The sequence below is a fragment of the Nannospalax galili genome, unplaced genomic scaffold (assembly GCF_000622305.1).
Source record: "Nannospalax galili isolate Female #2095 unplaced genomic scaffold, S.galili_v1.0 scaffold284, whole genome shotgun sequence".
In the NCBI taxonomy this organism is placed as follows: Eukaryota; Metazoa; Chordata; class Mammalia; order Rodentia; family Spalacidae; genus Nannospalax; species Nannospalax galili.
In genome coordinates, this window is record NW_008354281.1 from 1,669,305 (window position 1) to 1,675,304 (window position 6,000).

The following is a 6,000-nucleotide window of genomic DNA, read 5'->3' on the forward strand; positions in this document are numbered from 1 at the left end:
TCTGACATCCGCAGGCATTGCACAAGAGGTACACTTACATACATGTAGGTAACACATTCATTTGCATAAAATGAGAATAATAACTGAAATATTTTGACTAAAATCTCCATGCTGTTCATCAGATCCCCAGTATTCCTCATATAACTGAACGTTTGCATCATTTGACTAACATCTCCCCATTACCAGCCCTTGGCAGTTTTTATTTTTCAAAGGGAGGAACATCATTGCTATCTGCCACCAAGAACTCATGCGTGGACAGAAAAGATTAGGAAACCTGGATTCAATTCCAAATGAGTTTGTTTTTGTTTTTTTTTTTCTCTCCAGACTAAGTATACTTTAAAAAAAAAATCATTCAAACAAGAGTTCAAATGCTCCAGTCAAACTCATGTGTTGCCCTCATGCTCCAATAAAACAATTTGATTTGGAAAACTGTCCCCAAATCTTCACCTTTCTCTGTCTCTCTGTCTCTGTCTCTCTTTTTCCTTTTCTTTCTTTCTTTCTCTTTTCCTTCACTCATGCCTCTTACTATTATGTCATCACCCCAAGCTCAGAGGCAAACCTGGTTTTTGATATCTGGGTACAAATATTTACCTCCTTTTTGTAGTTTGCTATTAACCAAAACATTCATATAACCACCATTTTTTCCTTTGCTCAGTTATCCACCCCCCCATGTATGTTCTTCTGTACTCCCCATCTAACAACCTAATAGGTATTACTAGTTTCACTATGATGAATTTCACTCATACTAACATATTACTATGTACAGTATTATTGGGTCCCTTTACTCCATAAACTAATTTATTGATACTTACCAAGTGTCTGTTTTATAGTCACCTGCTACACTATTTTTATTATCAGAGTGGGTTAACCACTGTATAGTGACTGTTGCTGCAGACAATACTCAACCCACAGGGCAGACTGGAGATAGAGCCTGGGGCCTTGCACAGGAATGTCACAGATGAAGACACCACCAGAACTGTACTACAAACTCCTCTCCTCAAAATTTTGTAAACATATTCGTAGAAAGCGGAGACACAACCTGAATTAAAAGAACAGAAACAACAATAGATCCTAACCCAAGATGGCCATGGCCCGGCACAAAAACACAAGACGAACAACCAAGACACCTTGTTTCCTCCAAAAATTATGAACCTCATACTTATGGCCCCCAATCAGAATGACTGGGATGAAATTAGAGAAACAGAATACAAAAGAATGATTATAAATATGGTAAAAACAATTCAAAGAGGCCTCAAGCATTTTTCAAGAGAACACAGGCATGAATGAAATAAGGAAGTCAGTCCACAATATGAAACTAGAATTTAATAATGACATGGATACTGAAGAAAACTCAAACCTAAATGATAATGGAAATGAAAAACAAAATAGGTCAAATAAGAATTTCAGTGGAAAGCCTCACCAATAGAATGGATCATGTGTGACATAAAATAAAACTCAGTCAAGGTTAATGATTATTCTTAATGTAATAGCTGCATGTGTAAGAATTCTGAGACTCCAAGGAACAGTAAATCTATGTATTATAGGTAAACAGGAAGGAGAAGAATTTCACACAAAAGGTATAGAAAAGACTTTTAATGAACTTATGGAAGAAAGTTCCTCAAATCTAGAGAAGGAAGCCCATCTAGATACAAGAGGCACACAGAACACCCAACAGACATGACCAGAAAAGAAACTCCTCATGGCATATTATAATTAAAACACTTAATGTTCAGAGCAAAGAAAGTATATTGGAAAATATGTTTGGCCCTACAAAAGAGAAGAGTTAAGTCTTGTACAAGACAGGCCCATCGAAATAACTACTGACTAATCCAAATCATGAAAGCAAGAAGGACTTGGACTGGTATCTTTCAAAATCTGAAAGATCACAATTGCCAATTCAGTCTGATATACCTAGCAAACTCATAATTGACAGTAAAAGAAAAACTTTAGGGGCTGAAGAGATGGCTTGGTGGTTAAGAACACTGACAGCTCTTGCAAAGGACCAGGGTTTGTTTCCAAGCACCCACATGGCAGCTAGCAACCCTCCATAATTCCAGTTCTGGGGGATCCAATGCCTTCTTCTGACCTCTGCAGACACTGCATGGCATGGGTGTACTTACACACATGCAGGCAATACACATATACATAAAATAAAAATAATGAACAAAATATTTAAAAAGATAAAACTTCCCATGATAAAGGAAGCTAAAGGAATTCATGACAAGCAAGGCATCCCTACAGAAGGTACTGGAAGGAATACTTCTGTTTGAAAGAAAAATAAACACACTCAAGACTGTAGGAGGAAAAACTTAAGAATGCTATCACACTGACTAAACAAAAGAAGACTAAGAAAGTCTCAAACACTATAAAACTATCAAAATGACATAGTACAGTACATACTCTATAAGAAAAACCTCTGAATTTATATGGTCCCATCACCCACTGAAAAACATAGACTAGCAGGTGGGATTAGAAAGTGGAATCCTTCTTTTTGATGCCTCCTAGAAAACACACCTTACTGCCAAAGATAAATACTATTTTTTGGTAAAAGGATGGAAGGGAAATAATCCAAACAAATGGAACAGAGAAATAAACCAGTGTGCAATTCTTAATATCTGACAAAATAGACTTCAAACCAATTCTTATCAGAAGAGATAAAGAGAGTTACTTTATACTGATCAAAGGATCAACCCATCAAGAGGAAATTAAAATTCTAAGTGTGTACCAAATATAGGTTCATCTAATTTTGTAAAGCAAACATTTTACTAGATTTAAAATCACAGATTAACTCCAACCTAATAACAGTGGGTGACTTCAAAACTCAACTTTCCCATTAAACAGACAACTGTACAAAATGAATAAAGAAACACAAGAATTAATAACAACATAGATCAAATTGACCTATCAGCCATCTAAAGAACATACTATTGAATGGTAAGTGGTTCATTACAGAAATCAAGAACAAAATCTAAAAATGCCAAGAATTAAATGAAAATAAAAACACAACATATCCAAATATATGAGTTAAAACAAAGGCAGTCCTAAAAAGGAGTCATATAGCTCTAAGTGCCTACATTTAAAAAAATCAGAGAAGAGTGGAGAGATGACTCAGAAGTTTGGAGCACTGGCTGCTCTTGCAGAGGACCCAGGTTCTATGCCCAACACCCAAATGGCAGCTACCAACCTAACTCCAGTTCCAGGAAAATGCAGATAATAGACTCACCCACATAAAAAATAAAAAATATAAATAAATTTTTTTAATTATGGAGAGAGTAGGGGTGGAGGGAGCATACCTCAGCTGATAAACTGATAGCTATCATCATTAAAAACACCAAACAAAATCCCAATCTGGTGTAATAGGTAGAAGAACACTCAGAAAAAGAGGGCATGGAGTTAGAAAGAGAATGTATTGAAAAGATATGGGGAGGGGGATGGGTGTGTATATCTGTTGGGGAACCCTGCTGTTAAGGTCAACTTTCTCAGCAGGGGCTCCCTGCCTGACTTAATCTGGAAAGTGCCTCCAAGCACTGGTGCCTGGCCTTATTTGAAACATGACCTTTGGCATAGTTACCTGCAATAAAACTGCCCCCAGGATTTTTCTATATGATAATTAGGCATTGCCCTATAGCCAGATGATAGCATTCCCCCTACCACGTGTAAATGAAGCATACTATGAGCACCTATCAGATGAAGCTTTGGCTGCTGCCTCCACACTATATTTTTCCCTGACCCCCACTGAATAAACGGAGCTGTATCACTGAATCTGACTCCCCAGAAGGTTTTTTCCATCCGTGCTCACTGGCGGTCCTGACCCCATTCGTTGCTTCTGCTCCCTTTGTTCTGGTGGGTCAGTGGCCAACAGCCCACGAGGGGAAGGAGAGAACCACAGATATCATATTTCATTGTTTACAAGTATGAAATTCTCAAGAACCAAGTAAAAAAAAAATTAAATGAACACTCAGGTTAAATTCAGGCCCCACCATTTAGTAGCTGGTTAATATACATTTTGTTTCTTTTCCTATACCTATTTCCTTTATTACCTTGCCCAAATTTCAGAGACGAATGTGTTTTACAATATCTAGGTCCATAACTTTACCTCCTCTTTGTAGTCTACTGTTAAGGTCCCACATAACCACCCCATTTTTTCTTTGACTTAAATATACCACCCCTATGTATGTCCCTTCCCCTACTTCCCATCTGACAACCTAATACTTATTACTAGTCTCACTTAGTGACAAGTGTGTATATCTCAATGATCGGAGATGTTCACATGTGAAAAGCTAATATCTAAATGAAAAGAAAAAAAACATTGTGATGGTTAACCTTGACTGTAAAATTGATTGAATCTGGAATTATTCAAGAAACATGCCTCTAGACAGATCAGTGTGTACATTTCTAGGAAAGACTGAGGGGAGGAAGACCCACTAAGCAGCACCTTCCTAGGGCAACACAGATAAAAAGTGGTCTGAGGGAAAAGCAGTGCTGCTTACTTTCCTGTCTTCGCTTCTTTATGAGTGCGTCTATCCTGTAGTTACTGGGCCACTGCCATGGTTTGCTGCCATCAGAACCCAGCTTCTTTGGCCTTCTAATGTGGACTGAGGAGCAGTAGATCTCCACTAATCCTCTGGTTCTTCAGTATTAATCCCTAGGCTACAAACCCTATCATCTTCTGAAGATTTGATAAATCTTCCCCAAACCTAGTTGTGCTTGCTTGGTGTATTCACTTAGATGGCTAGTTAATATGTACCTCAAAATCTTATCCCAAGAAGAACTCCAGTTTCTGCTGTCACCTCCCTGTCCTTGTCGTAGTTGAAATTATCCACTTGCTTGGACTAGCCGCTCTGTCAGAAATTTCTGTATGTCATATCTAAAACACTTCCCAAATTGATTTAAGCACTTCTGCCCTAATTTAAGCCACCACCACCCCTTGCCTGAATATCTGACATCTCCTAACCAACTTTGTTTCACTCTTCTTATGTAAAATCTGTATTTTTACATCCAACAACCATACTAGACTTTTTAGAAATCAGACCTCAGATGCCCCTTGCTTAAATCCCTTAACAAAGGGCACCCTGTGGCAGTAAAAATATGCTCCAAAGGTTTTACAATGGCTTATGGTCTTTACTCAGTGTAACTTGCTTCTATCTCTCTTGCCTTGATTTTGTCTTGTTTCTCTAGACTCCAGCCATTCTTACCCACTCCAATTCTATAAACATGTCTGTCCTAGTTTGTTCTTCATTGCTGTGACAAAACACTCTGACCAGTACCAACTTGGGGAGGAAAGGGTTTATTTGTCTTACATCTCCCAGGTCACAGTTCATCAGGGAGCCCAAGATAGGAACTCAGGGCAGGAACCTGGAGGCAGGAGCTGGAGCACTGGCCATGGAGGAACGCTGCTTACAGGCTTGCCCCCTTGGCCCCCTGCTCAGCCTACTTTCTTATGCAACACAGGCCCACCTGTCCAGGAGTCAAGTAACTTTTGTCATTTAGCTCCAAGTTTTAGATGTATCTACCCATAGAGAGTCATTTCCAGATTATCACATAAAAAATATCTCCTACTTAATGACTATCATGATAACACACATCATTATTTGACATTTTTCTGTTTACTATCTTTCTGTATTTCCTATTCCTATATAATCTTGAAAGTATGGATTTTGCCATTTTAACCTTATAATATTCATCCTTCAAAAATAGGCTGGAACACAGTAAATGTTTGCTGAATATATGGGTGAATGAAGCAGATAAAATGAATGTGACTTGAATCAGTGAGTATTAAGACTACTACTTGACAATAGTATACACATGTAATATCAATCATTTGTTTAAGAATAGGATGTTTTCACCAGACACTTTCCTAAAAATTATAAGTTCAATGAATGCAGGGGCCATTCCAATTCATTTCTGTATCCTCTAACCTCTTTCCACAATATTTTGCATACAGGAGGGACTTAATAATCACACTAAGTTGTTGATATCCACAATTTTATTGACTTTTGA